General features: G+C 45.3%; 1 long non-coding RNA gene across 1 annotated transcript; it reads right to left on the bottom strand.

Moving 5' to 3' along the window:
- Nucleotides 1-15,360: 15,360 nt before the first annotated feature.
- Nucleotides 15,361-16,760, bottom strand: LOC141581392 (uncharacterized). The gene is made up of 3 exons (XR_012513979.1): nt 16,650-16,760; nt 16,419-16,528; nt 15,361-15,681 (listed from the first exon to the last, which is right to left on the bottom strand). It is a non-coding gene; the product is annotated as an uncharacterized LOC141581392 (long non-coding RNA).
- Nucleotides 16,761-19,310: the final 2,550 nt, after the last annotated feature.

A 19,310-nucleotide genomic window follows, 5' to 3' on the forward strand; every position in this document is an offset into this window, starting at 1 on the left:
TTTTATAACTATATTATGGTTATTTAAGGGTTAACAAAGGGGGAGGCTGTATGAGGAATATACAGGAACACATTGTACTGTTTTGGCAACTCATCGTTGCATCTAAAATCATCTCAAAATAAAAAGTGAAAAACAAAGAACAGACGTTTAGCCTCTTCTCCATGTGATGACCTGCACAGCCTTAGCACTATTCACAGAGCTGGCACAACAAGAAGGTTCTCACCAGACGCATCCCCTTGCCCTTGGACTGTCCTGCTTCCAGAACTGTACCCTGAAAGCTACTTTCTTTCCCTTAATGGGACAGAAACAAAGACTCGAGGAAGTTGTAGGCCACAGTGATCAGCAGGAAAGTTGGAATGGCACTGCAGAGTGAAGTTTCTGCTTCCTCAACTCCATTGAGCAGCATAGGGTGGTGGGAGGAGCAGGGTCCAGGCAATGCTCAGCTCACCCAGGACTCTCACCAGGCTTTGGCTTAAAAGGGGCAGAATATGGTGTTTGCCCTGTCACTGAAACCAGAAGTTGTTACCTAAAGATACTGCCATAAACTCTCTCTGAAATCTCTGTTTAAGAGCCAGGAAAGACGGGAAAATAGTTATTTATTTTCAAATCCAACTCAAAAGACACAAAGAGCTGCTTATGCTCATTGCCGGTGTCACAGCCAACTTTCCCTTTTTCACCAACCCACACAGGGGCCTCCTCTGGTCAAAGACCAAAGAGATAGTCACAGTAATATTTTATTAAACGAAACAAGAACAAACGCACAAAGGATGTGGTGTCCTGTCGCCAGTGGCACATTTGAATGGAGGGAAGAGGCAATGTTCTGCAACGTTCTGTCCTCTCCAGCTGCCACTTCTCGGAGCTGCTACATCAGGGATACTGGATGTGGCCCTGGCACTCTCTGGACGTGGCTGGCGGAGGGAGGAGAGAAAGGAGGGGAAGGGGAGAGGGAGAGAGGGTGGGCAACATGGGTGGGGTGGGAGATGGGATTTGTAAACAGGTCTTTGGGATGCCTTAAATTCTGCCGAACCTTTGACTATTTGCTTATGGGACTGGCTTTAGAGATCATGATTTATCAATCTGGGATTAAAATGAAGACTGTCCCCTGGGAAGGAAGCCAGTCTTGTGCCCCTGAGCCAGTCTCTTATTTAGAAACAGGTTTCTTCCTCATCACTGTGCAATCCAGGAGGAGTTTCTGTGATGACAGAAATTTTTTGTGTTTGTGCTCTTATCTACAGTTGTCACACATGTGTCACGGAGCACCTGAAATGCAGCCAGTATAATGGCAGGACAAGTTTAAATGTAAACAATCACGTGACAACTGGCTGCCGATTGGACACAGCTCTAGAGACTAGCTTAACCATTTTTTAAAATCATGATATGAATCAATATAAGGAAAGAGGGATAATTTCAAAGATGAGTATATATGTAATCAACCACCCAAACCCCAGAGATATGTGGAAATAAGAAATAGCCAAATGAATAGTTTTACAATTGTACCCAGAATCATGGAATTTTATAGCTAGAAAAGACCTTAGAACTCATCTTTTTCAACCCCCCTCATTTACTGCTGAGAAAGTAGGAGACCAGGGGAACATGTAATTTTTCCAGGGTCAAGGGTGAGATAGGGGTAGAGGCAGAGCTGGGACTAGGTCTCCAGCTGCATTCCAGGGCTGTGCAGGATTGCACACAGCCTCACACACCTGGATTTGCAACATCATTCATGTTACACCTGCATCGGTACCAATGAGCTATAGATGCACCCCGTTTCTCTTCTCAATACTCCCACTGTTCAGCCTCATCAAAATATCCCAAATGGGATGTTTCCAGAACAATCCTTTTTTAATGAAAAGCATCAAAGCTGCTGTCTTTCAGCCACACAGTCTGTCTTCTGGCCCCAAGAGAGGAAAGCTGAAATAATAAATCCTCTAGAGGATACAGAATCAAGGACACCAGAGAGCTTTCTTATAAATTGCCTCTCCATTACAATTTGAGTATATTCACAATGGAGAACTCTAAATAAGATGAGGGAGAGGCTAATTCATTTTATAAACATCGCTTTAAATCTCCTCGTGTACCTGAGCCGTGAAATTAATTATCACTGTGATGAAAGAGGAAAAAAAAAGAGTTGTTTAAAATGGTAATGAATATTACTTATTACCCGAGCCTACTTTCTTAACCGGTTTACTTTCCTAAAGATGAGTAGATGATTTCATGGATCTAAATCTCCTTATGCAAAACCCACATGAGAGTAAACCACCATTAATCAGGTATTCAGCAGAAAACATATTCAGCAGGGTGAAGTTTCTGCTGAATACAACAATCTGAATGCAGTATTCTTATCAAAATTTGTCTATATTCTTTGAAAGCAAGATCAAGTTCCCTATTGGGGCCAACATAGGGAAAAATCCATCCTCAAATAGAAATATAAAATTCTAAAGATGAGTAACCACTTCTCAACAAGTGTGTGTGTGAGGGAGGCTGTTATGAAGATATTCCAGATGTTTTCCTTCTGGTGTGATTTTGGGGTCTTTGAAAAGGCCAGTTCCTCCAAACTCACTCCTGCAATGTAAAGACCAAAGCTGCCACCTGCCTATCCAGGGAGGTGGTCCAAGAAGTCTCACATGTCATTTGACTTCATTTGAATAAGAGCCTGCTCCAGTGAAGATTAAAATTCACTTATTGACATTGAATGCTTCTTTCTTCTTTTGCTCAAGGTCTTTCCTAAACAAGACCCAGAAGCCTGCGGTAAAAGACAAACCTGGTATGTGAATTAATTTCTGCTGACTGTAAACACATACACAATCAAAGTGACATCCTATGCATTTCATACAGCCTTGGCATGAGGAGAGTGGTGGCTTCTCAATAATCTATACACATGTAAATTAACACAGGTGCTGCATAAATAATTAAGGATGGAAAAAATATTACAGTAGCAAATAATATTTAACAAACACTTTCTATGTATCATTATTTCTTATATTCCTCATGACAACCTCTGATATATGAAGAATTATTATCACCTTCATTGGCAGAGTGGGGAAATTTAGGGAAAGAGAAGTGAAATAACTTGCTTTGAGGCATACAACTACTAGGTGACAGAGTCAGGATTTGAATCTACATTTATCTGACTCAGACTCCGAACTCCTAAGAATTGTATTAGTCTGCTATATTTCGCAGGGAGCAGGAGTAGCAAGAGACCAGGAACTAATACATAATCAGGTCCCAGGCCTTCTGGACGATTATTTATGGCCTGTCAAAAATTTTCCTTGGGACCAAGTGTGGTGTCTTATGCCTGTAATCCCAACACTTTGGGAGGCCAAGGAAGAAGGATTGCTTGAGGCCAGGAGTTCAAGACCAGCCTGGGCAACATGGCAAGACTCTGTTTCTTAAAAAAAAAAAAAAAAAAAAAAAAAAAAATCAGCCTGGGCATGCTGGCATACACCTGTATGCTATACTATTATTATATATTGAGTTCCTGTGTGTGTGTGTGTGTGTGTGTGTGTGTGTAAAATATTCCATTAGCTTCTTTGTTCTTGCATCAATATCACACCTTTTTTATTACTGTGGCTTTATGCTATGCTTTATTTTATAGTGTGAAAGATCCACTCTACTCTTTTCAAGTTGTATTTAGGTGTTGTATTCTTCCATATACATGGTAACATAAATTTGAGTTCCTCAGAAATTTACTTCTTAGTCATGATTATGATAGCATTGGAATAATGGGTTAATTTAGAAACATTTACATCCTTACAGTAACAGGTATGTATGGGAGGCTAAGACAGGAGGATCCCTTGAACCCGTGAGGTCCAGACCACAGTAACCTGTGATCATGCCACTGCACTCTAGCCTGGGCAATAGAGCAAGACCCTGTCTCCAAAAAAAAAAAAAAAAAAAAAGGAATATTCCTTGGTTCTACTCATTGCTCTACCCCCTTAATCCTCCCAGGTGCCAGGTGTGGATCCACTCAATTGGAATATTTACCTTCAGTGACTCTCACTCTTCATTCCAAGCTCCTTCCTTCCACCTCAGAGACCTGCAACACTCTGTAGTTTCAACTTTTGCAGATCCTCCTGTGCTCTCTGAAATCATATCCGATCTTCATCTACTCTGTGTTCAGAATGTAATATAGGTGCTAACCGAATCAAGGTTCTTCCTTTAAGCTGAATCTTTGGCTCTGGAGGACACAATCAATACCTTTACCTCATGTGTCCTGGTGGTAGAATTTTAGCCGCACTGTTTGCCCCAGGCAGAGCTCTTACAACGATGCTCACTTAATAAGGTCAGAGGTGGACAGGGAGGAAATGGTACGTGTGTTGGTTTTATCATCAACTATTAAGTTTTGTGGGGAAAGCCAAACCTTTGCGTTGTACACCCTTACACTTTGAAGAATCCAAGAACTGTTTTAGAATTACCACAACGTTTACTTTCCAGAAATGCAGCTGTCTTAACATGTTGAGGGAGAGACAATCCAAGAGTCAGCTTACTTTCCAGATAGGTTTTCCTGGCAATTGATATTTGGGTGCTGCTCAATGAGTGGAAGTCTGTCATCCCCTCAGTGGGTCTCTGTTCCCAAGGGCCTCCCATGCTGTGAGCTGAGTGACCCTAGCATCGAAACAGGTGGTTTCTCTACACACCTCCACATGGAGACCAACAACTCCAATTGGTGATTTGCTCATGAAGCAGTGATCTGTCCAGCAGTGAGAATCTGGATCTCTGGGGCTTTGGAGAATCCCCATTTCCCAATGTGGCAGCCTCCTAAAGGATTTTCAAGGGTAATTTTGAAAATTTGTGACTGTTCCCTGCAAGTGTGAGATATGTCACCACGGGGTGATAGTAAGTGTATCATGAAAATAACCATCACTGGCTAAGCAGCAACTGTGTTCCGAGTGTCTTTCTTTCAGCAGGTATTGTTCTGGAATTATATACCTGTGCCAGGAATAAAGGCAGCTGATTCCTTCCTTGTTGTATCCAGTTATGTTGTCCTCAGAAGCAAGGACCAGACGATGTTCATTCCACTGGTGTCCCTTGACGGCGCGTCTTTTATCTGAGCCATCTAGAGGTAGGCCCCCTTTGTGACTCAGGCTTTCCCTTTCCATCTCTCAGCTCTGCTTTTCTCTGGCTTGACTTCACTTTGGGACCCACTTTCTCCATATGGCAGCTCCTGGCAATTTCAGCTTGCCCAATGCAGCAAAGAGAGCGTCTCTCTGTAGAGAGTTACAATGGGCATTCTGGAAGCCAGGTCCATTGGCTGTTGCTGCCCTGGTTTGGGTCATACGCTCATCCCAGCACCAGGCCAGGCTGCAAAAATGTGTGTGATGCTCTTATTGGCCAGTCCTGGGCCTGGAGCAGGGGGCCGAACTAGGTTCAGTCCACTCCCTGCAAAAACAAAAGGCCTGAGAGCAGGATGGGGTGGGGGACCCAAGGAGCCCCAGGCTGCTGTGGCCAAAGGAGAAATGCCGGTGAATGCTCAGAGGCAAAAGCAACCCCTGTCAGCTTCTCAGATCCTCTCCATCTGCACTCCTCCTGCCTCCACTTCTGCAGTCACTACCATGTGGTCTCTCTCACCTCCTTTTCTCTACCTCCTCACTGTACTAACTCTGCCTTTTACAACCTCCTAACTTCCACGCCCTCAAGCCTTCTGTTTACTTTCTCTTCTGAGCCTCCTCCTATTTCTGCTTACTCTGCTGCTGTTCCTCTTTTATGGCCTGACATCGACTTCCCTGAAAGTGTATCTAACTGGGTCTGTCAGCTGCCAGGATGGAGTGTCCCTAGTAATCAGGAGGGTCATGGGAAGCCAGCTCCCAGCCACCAACCAGCCTCCAGATTGTTTCCTTCAGGTGTGATGCCTTTGCCTAGGATGATGGAGCAGGATGATAGAGCCACATGTTGTGTTATAAATTAAGGGACTCACGTGGAAGGTATGGCCTTTGGTGGCTTTGCTCAGAGCACAACAGTCAGAGGTTCGTGGCCTAAAGAACACATTTGGTTATTTGTCCTAAAGGACCAGTCCTCATTATCTCTGCCTATGCTGTGTAAACCTAAAATAACACTTGCCGAAAGAAAGATCTATATAGAGTAGATGCAGTGTGCTTTTTTACGCTCTAGGTGATACCACTGGTGGATGCATGGCTGGTTGAAAACTCGAGAAACCAACAATCTCAACGGCTGAAGGAAGATGAGCTGGATAAGAAAAAGTGAAAGAGGGTAAGAAAAGCTAAAAGGTTATCATGAGAAGGCTTTTAGAAAAACAAAGATTGGACAGCCACAGTGGCTTACACCTGTAATCCCAGCACTTTGGGAGGCTGAGGAGGGCGGATCACCTGAGGTCGGGAGTTTGAAACTAGCCTGGCCGACATAGTGAAACTCCATCTCTACTAAAAATACAAAGAAAACATTACCCTGGCATGGTGGTGGGCACCTGTAATCCCAGCTACTTGGGAGGCTGGGGCAGGAGAATTGCTTGAACCCGGGAAGTGGAGATTTCAGTGAGCTGAGATCGTGCCATTGCACTACAGCCTGGGCAACAAGAGCAAAACTTTGTTCCCCCTACCCACCCCCGCCCGCCAAATAAAGAAAAACAGAGGTTAAAAAAAGATGTTGGTCAGCTATTCCACACCTACAGGGAGTGCAGAGCATGGCTGATGGATTTCAAAGGTAGCAAGAAATAATCTTATTAAACTTCAGACAGGAATAGTAAGAGAAGCTTCTAAAAGCATGGTGTTACACAGGGCCATGGTGTAGATTTGTGACTACATCAGTGTAATTGAAATTTAGGAGCTTTGTAATTTGAGTTCTAAAATTTAATAGAAATGGAAAGCCCAACAGTTCCTTAATTTCATTTTAATAAAGGAGTCTTCATTTTATCTCCCATTCTGTCTTCCTCCCTCCCAACTGTGATTACTGGTAGTCAGAACTAGCAGGAGGCTAGCATAAAATTTAAGGAGACCCTCATTGCAGGTGCCAGCACTGCATTTGCAGGAGTCTGAAAGCGAGGGCCTCCTTAAATATTACACCCAGGGCTCCTGACCCTCTGCAATGCAAGTATGGTGATTTCCTTTTCCTAAAAGCAAAACTTTTTGGTGTTTTAGATGAGTTTTATTCTTCTCTTTCTGACCTGGGTTAATAGACTCAAACTAAAAATGAAGAATTTCATTCGTATGTGTGTGAGACAGAGGTGAAATGCAAATTTTTCTAAATGTAAAAAAAAAAAAAATCTTGATTTTATGTTAGTTCATAAAAGAAAAACCCTGTGAACGATCAAAACACCCCTCCTGGATGGATTTATCCGGAGCTGCCAGGTGCCCCCCTCTGCTCTGGGCATTTCTGCATTGGCAATGTCTCTCGGAGTCCAGGTACTTTCTAGACAGCTCATGTTCATCTGTCTTATTAATAATTGGCTGCAACCTTTCCAATTTTCCCCTCTAACAGGCTTGCAAAGTTTTGTTACTTATCACATTATGAGCTCAGTTCTTCTAGATTTTTACATTACTCATCTAACACCTTCAGGGAAATTGAGGGATCACCTGAATAACTCTATGCTGATGAGGAAGCCTTTGAGGCAAGCACTGGCCTAGACAGGACCAGGATGTTCTCTGAAAACCTGGGTTAATTGTCTCCAGGATGCTTGGCATAATCACTTCACTCAGCTTTCCTTCCATCAGTGAGAAGAGTCCTGAGAACAGCTATCTCCCCGGAAAACAGTGGGAGCAGTCATCACCCATTCCTTCACTAAGAGGCAGCCAATTCACTCATTCATTTATTCATTCTTCTACTTCCTAAGAGGACTTAGTCTCCGCGTTGAGCACACCTTATAATGATAAGCATGGCATTTCCTTTAATTTTCTTGGAACCTATTCCAGACTTCTTGCTCTATTAAAAATGTGTATGTCTATTTAGGAAGATTCTTTCTCAAACATTTATTCCTGGAGGAATTAATCCTTAGAAACTTTGACTTAGGGGTGTATCTTTTCAAAATTATATTGAAAAATAACAGCCTTTTGATAAATAGGTATGAATCCTGTTAGAAAACATCAGATGTTTGAGATGTAACTCTGGTATGAGTGTTGTAAAGAAAGAAGCACTTTCTCTCTCATGGGTTCCTGTGGTGTCCTGAGGTTTCATTTCAGTGTATTTGTTTGCTTGAATTAGAGAGAAGCCAGAGAGGTCATATAGGGGGCCACCTGGCTGGTCAGGCTGGTCTTCCAGGGGCACTACCAAAGTGAGTCTCTGGTCTGGTCCTGGCTTCTCAGGGCAAGAAATTATTTGTTAGGGCACCTGGAGGTGTTTGGTTTAGGACTGCCTGCTGCTTAATCAAAATCACAAGAAGCTGACATGTGAAGCATATGTCCATTTCATGCATGTTTAATGCAAAATATACCAGCCAAGTGGTCAAGAATATGTGTAACACTGGTGGCTGCTGGTGTCTGTCCATAAGAGCCTCAGGTATCCATCTCCATTGCAGAAAGGTCCATCTCAGGGCGCATAATAATTTTAGCGATTGGTCAGGCCATCCTCCTCCCTGGCTTCTCCTCAACAATATTAGGGATATAGTGACAATTTCTGGATTAAATTCTCTTTCTAAAAGTTCGCATGTTTCTCATTTCAATTTGGAAGAGGCTTTCTTGAGACTGGTTCTTTTCATTCACTGTGACCAGCCTGGGGACCCATTTGGTGACATGATATTGCCTTTCTGAAAATGTATGCTCACCACCTAGTGGGCCTGGGGTTCTTAAATTTCTCTAAGCCATGCGTTCACTGACTGTCCCTCAGAGTCTATCATTTCAATAGACAGTTGATTGCATCTAGTATACTAATTGTTTCTGCATGTCAGGGGGCCCTCCCTGAAGGGCTCAATGGACCCTGCTGGTGCCTCCATGTACAGACAATTTTGACAACGACCACACAAAAGAGAAGAAATGATCGATGTGTCTATGAACCGAAAGCAAACTGAAAGACTGCTCTGCCTGCCTCTGCTGAGCTTCAACCTCGTTTAAATGTAACAGCAATAAATGTTGTGTAGAGGTCTCAAGATTTGAAAGCTCCAGTCCCTCAGTACACATGCTGGTGCTCACGCATACATATTTGAACATATGAAAGAGTAAGTGAGGCCAGGTGTGGTGGCTCACGCCTGTAATCCCAGAACTTTGGGAGGCTGAGGTGGGCGGATCACAAGGTCAAGAGATCGAGACCATCCTGGCCAACATGGTGAGACCCCTGTCTCTACTAAAAAAATACAAAAATTAGCTGGGCATGGTGGCAAGCGCCTGTAGTCCCAGGTACTGGGGAGGCTGAGGCAGGAGAATTGCTCAAATCTGGGAGGCGGAGGTTGCAGTGAGCCGAGATGGAGCCACTGCACTCCAGCCTGGCGCTTGGTGACAGCAAGACTCTGTCTCAAAAAAAAAAAAAGAAAGAAAGAAAGAAAGAAAAGAAAAGAAAAGAAAGAGTAAGTGAACCAGTGAAAACAGGGTTTTGCACTTAAAAACACTAAAAACACGTATAATCTTTCTTGTGTATATTTTCACAATCAAGTTTGTACATTACAAAGTTCTAAAAATCTCAGTTTGGCCTGAATATTTATATTTAAAAACCAAACCTAATCTGATGGAAAAGCAGATGATGTCTCATTTATGCTTTAAGTAACACACCAAAAATGCATATCCCACCAGTGTGTGTGGGTAGGTTTTGCCTGTTCAAACTCTCACAATAGGCAGAGATGATTGATAACAAGACCAACTTGAGGTTGCTTCTCTGAAGTCCCACCCTCTCCCCCTACCCCTGCAAGGACAAGTGGCTTTCTTTCAGTAGCATGGAGACTCAAAGTAAAAAAAAAAAAAGTAGCATTGATTGGTTAGTCAGAATGCTTTCCTGGCTGGAAAACCACCACCAGAGGGGCCAGGAAATGACCATTTTCAGCCTTCTGTGGTACGTGAAGCATAAACCATACACAGTGTCATGTGAAACCAGAGAAACTCACATATTTCAGGAAAATCCCCTTACCCTTCAGGGTTGTTGGTTTTTGTTCTATGTGAATCAGATTCCTGTATTTTCCTACAGAGCAGCTATGGTTCCCACTGGAAGGAAACGGAAGACTTCAGTTCTCTGGAGGGAGCTTCTCACACAGTATACAGGTTCTTGCTGAAACCCTGTTGCATTTCCTCTGTAGGACACACAGGTTTATCTAAGCTGTGACAGCAACACAGAGATAAGACCCATGTGTTTTCCTTGTTACAAAAAACTGTCTACTTCCTGTCTGGAGAAACTGGGGACACTTGATTTTGAAGGGACTTCAGCAATTTAAGCATAAAATCAGCCTTTTCCCTTTAATTTAAATTCCACCTCTCCCTTGGGTGAGGGCTGTTTCTAAGTTATTTAAAGATTCAGAAAGTAGCTAGAAGGTCACTGGGTTTGTGGCTGCATTGGCTTTTACTCTTGTGCAATAAAACCACATTCTGCTTGTTCCCTTAGGTGAGGGCAGAAATGACTGGACGGAATGCCCACCTGCCCATACAGTTTGAAGAGAACAGTCCAAGTGCTCAAACACTATGAAACCTCTTAAGAAACCAGAAATAGTAGGAGACTGCATCTGGAGTCACAGAATACGTTAATGTTAACCCGTGTGGCTGGAATAAGTGTGCAAGCTGATGTGTTAACCTCTGATATATTTGGAGATATTTCCTTTATGTAAATTTCAATTGTCCACAAGATAAGTTCATTTTCTATAGAGTCCAATTTGATTTTAACATTTTTTTATGATCATTTGTGTGTGTATCATTTTGTTTTTGGTTTCAATCAATAGTAGCAATCTGAGATAGTCACGTGCCCATCCCAGGTCCAGTTGTTATATAACTTGTTTTAACAAGTTATTTAACATCCTCATGCCTCAGTTTCCTCATTTATAAAGCGGGAATAATAATAGTATCTACAGCCAGGCACGGTGGCCTGTAATCTCAGCACTTTGGGAGGCTGAAGAGGGCAGATCACTTGAGGTCAGGAGTTTAAGACCAGCCTGGTCAACATGGTAAAATCCCATCTCTACCAAAAACATAAAAAATTAGCCAGGTGTGGTGACACGTGCCTGTAATCCCAGCTACTTGGCAAGGAGGCTAAGGCAGGAGAATCGCTTGAACCTGGGAGGTAGAGGTTACAGTGAGCCAAGATTGTGCACTGCACTCTAGCCTGGGTGACAGAGCGTGACTCCATCACAAAAATAATAATAATAAAAAATAATAGTGTCTACCTCTGAAGGTGCTTCTCTATTAATTTAGCAAACATTATTGCAGGGTCCAAAAGTGTTATGCATTGAAGATACTTGGAGAGCAGTGCCTATCCCTGACTTCCTGGGTCTTAGGGATCAGGGAGAAAAATGAAGGTGTAAGTAAGCAAAATAATCATAATGATGATAACGCTAATGATCATTTCACATGGTGTTAAACTAAGCAGAGAAAGAAAGGGTTACAAGGGTGACCTGACTGATTTGAGGGAAGGTCTCCCTGAGGTGAAGACATTTAGATGGAAGAATTAAAAACATAAAATTAGGCAAGGGCTAGGTATTGCAGGCAGAGGAAGGGGAACGTGCAAAGGCCCGGGGGTGTGAATGTCTTTAAAGGCTGAAGAAGCCCAAGCAGGTGGTGCATGGTTAGGCATGTGTTGTGGGCTGATGGAGTCAACTGGCAGTAGGCAGCTCCAGGTGGTGCTGGCTTGTAGGCCCAGAGAAGCAATTGGAGTTTTCCTGAGTTCAGTGGGAAGCCACTGGAAGCCTTTAACACAAGGGCAGAACTTGACCTCATTCACATTTTTAAAAGATCTTCTGACAGCTGATCTTCCCTGGACACCAAGAACCACATGGTCCAAACCTTTACTCCTGCAAGCACTAGTCCCCCCAACTATGAGATGCTCAAGGAGGAGTAAGAGGTGGCTGTGCTGGGGGCGCCTCACAACCCGTGACATCCACCATGATCCACATCTGCAACGAGACTTCTGTGTCCGACCATGTCACCTTGGTCCCTGTTCAACACCTTCTTCATGAAGTCCTGCTGCCTGGACTTCACAGCATTTGCCTACTGCAGGAAGCTGGTTGGCGACCTGACCGGGGTCCAGGCCTATGCCTCCACTGCCAAGTGCCTGAACATCTGGGCCCTGGTTCTCGGCATCCTCATGACCATTCTGTTCATCATCATTCCAGTGCTGATCTTCCAAGTCCATCCGAAGAATAGGAGGCAGCACCCAGGCCAGGAGCTCTGCCCATAACCTGTCTTCCATGCATTCCATATTCCATTCCTCATCCTGTATCAGCCCTTTATCCTCACACACTTTTCTGCAATGGCATTCAGTAAAGTACACGTGTCCCTGAAAAAAAAAAAAAGCTCCCTAGCTAGTGTGTGGAGAGGGGACTAGGGAAGGAGTAAAAGCCAGGGCTTTCACTGTAAGGATTCTGTAAGGATTAAATGAGATAATGAATGTGCAGCATTCGGTGTCATACCTGACCCATCATCATTTCCCAGTTCATGCTCATCATTTTTATTAATAATCGTGACCTATATTAATAATAGTACTTCCTTGGTATCATAATCCGATGGTAAAAACTCAATGTGTATACCAGAAATTAAATGTCCTCTCTGATTTCAGTCACTACAATTTCAGAAAACAAAATTGTTAGAAAAATTTCCCAGTCTGTGGCCTGAGGGTTGGGAACCCCCTGGTCTAGAGAAGACTCAGGCCTACCATGCCTGAGTCAGGAGATCGGAAGTGAGTTTATTGGCTTAGATGAAACTCAAGTTAATTTTGATTCCCAAGTTCTTCAAACAACTATGTTATTGCCCACATAGTTAACCACATGTGCTAAGTGCAAACTTTTTGCTGAGCCAGTTTGTGAAACACTTCACTAATTAAATTAGCATACCAATTCATAAAAGAAGCCGCTTCTTAAAAATACAGTTTTTTGTTTGTTTGTTTTTAGAAATCACAGTACGGTACAATACTTACTTTTGTGAGATTTACTTCAGACCCAAACAAGGATACATGCAGAGAGGATGTGTGTACATGTCAAGCTTTGGGAAAGAGATTTACTGGCTATCCAAAACCAAAGGCGTGTGCTTCTCAATCTCTAGGCAGTAGGGCAGGATTAGATTCCTGTCTGACCAATGGGAAATCAGAGGTACAGTAGGCCTGAGTCTTCTCTAGACTAGGGCTCCCCAATCCCCGGGCCATGAACCAGGACTGCCAATTAGCAACTGCTCCCCATCACTCCCATTACCACCTGAGCCCCACCTCCTGTCAGATCAGTGTTAGAGGAGAGTTGGCACTAGATTCGAATACGAGTGCAAATGCTATTGTGAGCTGTGCACGTGAGGGATCTGGGTTGCATGCTCCTGATGAGAATCTAAATGCCTGGCCAGGTGCAGTGGCTCATTCCTGTATTCCCAGCACTTTGGTAGGCTGAGGCAGGTGTATCACCTGAGGTGGGGAGCTTGAGACTAGACTGGCCAATATGGAGAAACCCCGTCTCTCCTAAAAATACAAAATTAGCTGGGCATGGTAGCGTGTGCCTGTAATCTGAGCTATTCAGGAGGCTGAGGCGGGAGAATCATTTGAACCTGGGAGGTGGAGGTTGCTGTGAGCCTAGATTGCACCATTGCTTTCCAGCCTGAGCAACAAGAGTGAACTCTGTCAAAAAAAAGGGGGGTGCAGGGGAGAGAGAGAGAGAGAGAGAGGAGGGGGGGGGAGAGAGAGAGAGAGAGAGAGAAGAAAGAAAGAGAAAGACAGAGAAAGAAAGGAAGGAGGGAAGGAAGGGAAGGAAGGGAAAGAAAGAAGGGAAAGAATGAAAGAGAAAGAAAGAAAAAGAAAGAAAGAAAGAATTGAATGTCACCCCCTCATGAGACCATTTAGTTGCAGGAAAACAAACTTAGGGATTCTGCTGATTCTACATTATGAGGAGTTTTATAATTATTTCATTATATATTACCATGTGATAATAACAGATATAAAGTGCACAACAAATGTAATGGGCTTGAATCATCCCAATACCATCCCCCGACATCTGTGGAATATTTGTTTTCCACAAAATGGTCTCTGGTGCTGAAAAGGTTGGGGATCGCTGCTCTAGACCAACAGAGTAAATGTGGGAGCAAAATGCTGAAGAACTTTGCTTACTCTTCTCAAAGCCTCAGTTTTCTCATCTATCAAATGGCCGTAATAATCATGCACTCATTTTAAGGTTGCTGTGAGGACTGAGGGAGAGAATTCACAAAAAGTCTTTCCATTGGGTCTGACACAAAAAGAGCTGGACAGTTGTTAATTGTTGTGGCTATCATTGTTACTCAAAGACGAAAGTACCTACTCCATTTGACCCCTCTAATTCTCGATAAAAGGATGGTTCTGATAGCCTAAGGAGAACTGCTTTGGAGATCAGAAAATGTTAGTGTGATGACCTTGGACATCCTGGCTATGACCCTCATTTGATCCTTGAGCCAGGATGAAACCTGGAATAGAGCCCCTGTGCCACTGGCTCCAGCTGTCGCGTCTTCTGAGTGTCCTCTTTAACGTGGCAGGCTCACAGCTCTCTGAGAGGTGGCTTTCCCAAAGCTGCTTGAAATTACACTTGTAACCTGGGAGTTTGATAAGCCAAGGGGTCTGGGGTTTCAATTCCTTCTGTCCTCTGCTTTTCTAACTCGCAGTAATTATCATTGTAATGCTCTAATGCTGAATAATGATGCTGCTAATGCAGGCTGCATTTCGCGCACAGGTGCCAGCTGTTACCTCGCCGGGCAGCTGACCGCGCGGTGCACACTTAGGCGCATTCACTGCGCCCAGCCCCAGCTCACACCAACTAAACAAAGAAAGCCCCGGCCTTCCTACCGATCCACCCCGCCCCTCTCCCTCGGCCTTAAGGAGGCCCTTCTCCCTCCCTTCCCGGCCCACGCTCTCCTCCTCCGCCCCTCCCTCACTTCTTCCCCCAGCAGCCCTCCCTCCCTTCGGTGGTTTCTTCCTGCAACAGAAATCCAGGAAACCGCCCCCCACATTTCCTTTACCCACGATTTTCTCCAGAGCCTGACTCACACACAATTCAGCTTGATTTGGAGTTCCCTTTTCTCTGCCCCATGAGAAACCCCAGTTCTCCCATTTGTTTCTGGGAGTACAGGCTTGCCAGATACGGTTGCTTATTTTTGAGTCTGATAATTGACCTTTCATCATGGGGGTGGGTGGGGGGAGGCATACTGAAGACAAATTACCAAAGAACAAATGTGAGGCTGTTGGCTTTTCACACACACACACACACACACACAGGCAGACACACACACACACACACACACACACAAACACACAAAGACCCTTTACATATTTGTCCATAGAGCAGCCTTCAGCAGACAACATCTGCAGGATGAGTCGTTTTTCCGTAACTTTAATCTCGTAATTCATTGTTTCTCTGGTGCTGGTCACAGTCGCTAAGAGGGCAGAACGGCAGGCCAATTTGTCACACAAACAAATTTAAATGTGGACCGAGGGGTTTGCCCACCTTAGGATGAGTGGTTGACTTGTGGCCAAAAACACAAAACAAAAACAAATAAACAAACAAAAACAAGAGGTGGGGTTGAGGTGGTCTGAGGGACAAGAGTTGCAGTTTCGAAACAGAGTGGAGGCTCCTTTAATCTTGACAGCCCTAATGCTGCAGGGGTCACAGCACATCTGCTCGGGAGGAAAGACAAAGGGCAAGGTGGGGCCACAGGAGCCTGCGCGGGGCTCTCCGCGGGCCGGGGGCGGCGTGCGTCGAGCTGGGCGCGGGCGGAGGGGCCGGCAGCTTTGTGCGCCCCCACCAGTGCCCGCCCGAAGCCCCACCGCAGCGTTTAACCTTGACTTCTCCCTCCTCGCTTCTGGCACGGGAGGAAAGCCGGTCCAGATGGGCGTCCTGAGTGTGACGACGTCCCCTCCCGCCCCGGCGCTCTCGCGCAGATGTCGCACGCTGCCCGGGGTCCTACCACGCCGCCCACCAAGGCAGCGGGCCCTGCGCACCCGGGGTGGCGGGCACACCCCGCACCCTCTCCGCCCGTCCGCCCGCCCCCGCGCCCTTCGCATTCCCTTCTTCATCCCTGGCCCCTCGGACCGGAGCGCCCAGGCCAGCTCGGGGTGTTCCCACGGGGGGCTCCGGGAACAATGGTGAGCCTGTGCTCTGTCGGCGGGGGGGGGGGGGCGTCGTCCCCGCAGCTGGCGTGTCCCTCCCGGCTGAGCGCCCAGTGGCCCCCGCCGCCCTAGTCTGGGCCACCTCGCCCGGCGCTGTGGCCAGGCCGGGCGGGGACATCTGAGGCCCCAGAGACCCGCGCTCATGGACAAGTGTCGCCCGCGCCGGGCAGGGCCGTGGAGACAGACCACGTAGTGACAGGCCGGAGGCGGCTCGAGGAATCCATAATTGATGATGTTGTTCTTACCAATCCGGTTTGGGATTTCACAAGCGTCGTCAGTTTCCTTCCCATTTGTTGCTTCCGTCTGTCCTTTTGGAGAAAACTTTTTCCCTCCCAGGATAGAAGCAGTTGCCCTCCTGAATTAATGTGATAAGGAAAAAAAAAAAAAAAAAAAAAGTAGGATTGATGGTGAAGGAAATGGGGGGGAACACACAGGTAAGGGGGTGAGGCTGAAAGGTTGCTTAGTCCTTTGTGTACCTTCGACCAATTTTACCCAGACCATGAAGAAAAAAGTGGATATTCTCAGAAAGGAGGGGTGGAGGGTCCCTGCTGAGAGGTAGCAGGAGCAGATCTTCCTCGACACTACCACCCATCATCCTCCTCAGTTGCAAGCAAATAAGGCCCTTGGCCCTAAGATTTTTCTTACAGCGCTGCAGGATCCACCAAAATGAACTTCGGTCTCCAGAAAGTAAGCTGTAAATTGTTCCTCCCTGCATTGTTTCCAATCTGGGCCATCCTTGGGAGGGCCCCGCCTTGAGGCACTGCAGCCTTAGTGTTCCTAACTTAGGATACACTGCGGACCCTGGGGCAAAGGATATTCCTGTCTTGAAAGTTCCTTAAGTTGTGTTAGTGACTGGCGAAAACTTAATGGATTTTATCAAGTTTTAGTGCAATGAATAAGTGTCAGGCATAGCGAAGAGCCCTAAACTAGCTGGGGGAAGTTTTGTCTCAGGCCACCTTTCTAGTTTTTTTTTTTTTTTTTTTTTTTTTTCTTGAAAAGAAACTTATTCTGGACCCCCTCCTTTTCTCCTTTGGGTTTGGTGCTGCTAAATGGAACTCAGGCTGGAGAGCAGCTGTTGCCAATGCCTGCTGCGGTTGTCTCTGCAACACAAGCCTGTAAAGACTCGAGTAAGAAGAGGTTTGAAGTGAGGAGCTCTCTCCCGGATGCTGCCAGGGCTGGGGCAAGGGGAGGGTGGTCCCAGGCTGCTCCCATTTCTTCTGTGGGTGAGGAGGGGGCAGGCCTGGGAAGATCCAGGAGCTCCCGAGCCAGCAGCCCCTGCAGATGGCTGGGTCATTTTGTGGTTTACAAATGACCAAATCAGGTTGAAGCCACAGTCGCTGTGGTTACAGGCACCCATGATTAGTCACACAGTTAGTGACCCAGTTACGACACACCCTCTTTTAAAAAGGACATTATTCAACATCTTGCTAGCTTGATTTCAGAAACGGTCACTGTATATAAGGAAAATGAAAATTACAAGGGGTGGGGGATTGAAACCTAGGGTGTGTATTCAGGTCTGCCAGGAGTTTGGTTTGCTGAAAAGGAGCACAGGTGGGGTGTGACTTTTGTGGCAAGCAGAAGTCCACTGAACTTGGACTGGAGATTGCCTTCCAAATTCAGATACGAGCCTTTCAGAAGGAAGTCAGAAAGGGGTCTGAGAGAGAAAGACAAGGGCCTCCTGAGCTTCTACTTGGCTCAGTGTTTGTGGACATCTGTGAAATGAAAGTGGGGAGTGAGGAAGGCAGGAAGGGGAAGAAGAACCCTGAATATGGAGGCTTGTGTGGGTTTTTACTTTTTAAAAATAGCATTGCTTTTACCACAATGCTGCAGGAACTTGTAAACATGAATCTCCAGCAATAGTAAACAAATTAGTCTAAGTTCTTTTATGTGCAAAGTAAGTGGAGCCAGTGTCTCTATCTCTCTATCTCTTTCACTCTCTCGTTTTTTTTTTTTTTCACAAAGAGAAAATGCAAAACAAAAATAATCCCTCTCTTAAAAGCTTCTTTGACGATGTTTGTCCAGGAACAAATAGTCTTTTATTCGAATGGTGTCCAAAAGTTCATAAGCAAAAAAAGTGCCCAACGTCTGGTCACCCACAATACAGTCTCTGGCTACATAGTGGAGCTTTTCTGTCCTGAATTTGTGATCTGCTATCAGAGTCCTTTAATTTCTCTGAACAGAAGGCTCTTTGGAAGAAGAAAGGATGGGGGTGGGGAGTAACACTGGAATCGTTTTTTTTTTTCCCCCCCTTTTTTGCTGTTTTCTTCCAGTCAGCAAGTAGTGCTTGGATTCTTCTGATCTTTCCCAGCATCTTCCTGAGGTGCAGGCCACCGAAGGGTTAAGGAGACCACGGGCAGGTTTCCCTGCAGGGGTGGGGCAGCTGGGCAGGCACCACCCACCCCCAAGGCCCTTTATCTCCTTTGGAGATTTTCCTTTTACAGTGTGTTTAATGCAATCTTCAGTGATGACCGTCTTTTTAAAGCCATAGGTTTCCTTTAACTGTCGGGAGTCTACAGATATTCTCGACATTCCAAATGTCGGATCTGGCCAGATGAAAGGAAAGAGGCAACCGATTAGGGAGAAGGCAGACTATTGTTTTGAAAGATGGGTAAAAATAATGATTTGAAACCAAATTTTAATTGCTGATAAACAATCATGTTACACATTTGGCTGCTTTTTGTGGGTTGGAGCTTCCATTTCCATGAATTCAGTTTGATACACTTTTACATTGCAGCCTTGATAAAAGCTGGGTACTCTTCCATGTACCCCGATGCAGGCAAGAACAGGGTGCCTCAAGGCCATGCTCTCATGGAGCTTTTATGGGGTGGCAGTGGGGGGCTAGGAATTAATTTTAAAAATAACTCTTGGGGGCCAGGAGCGGTGGCTTATACCTATAATTCCAGCACTTTGGGAGGCCGAGGCAGGTCAATCACGAGGCCAACGTGCTGAAACCCCACCTCTACTAAAAATACAACAATTAGCTGGGTGTGGTGGTGCACACCTGTAAATCCCAGTTACTCGGGAGGCTGAGGCAGAAAAATCGCTTGAACCCAGGAGGTGGAGGTTGCAGTGAGCCGAGATCACGCCACTGCACTCCAGCCTTGTGACAGAGCAAGACTGTCTCAAAAAAAAAAAAA

Source organism: Saimiri boliviensis, chromosome 15 (assembly GCF_048565385.1).
Source record: "Saimiri boliviensis isolate mSaiBol1 chromosome 15, mSaiBol1.pri, whole genome shotgun sequence".
Lineage (NCBI taxonomy): Eukaryota > Metazoa > Chordata > Mammalia > Primates > Cebidae > Saimiri > Saimiri boliviensis.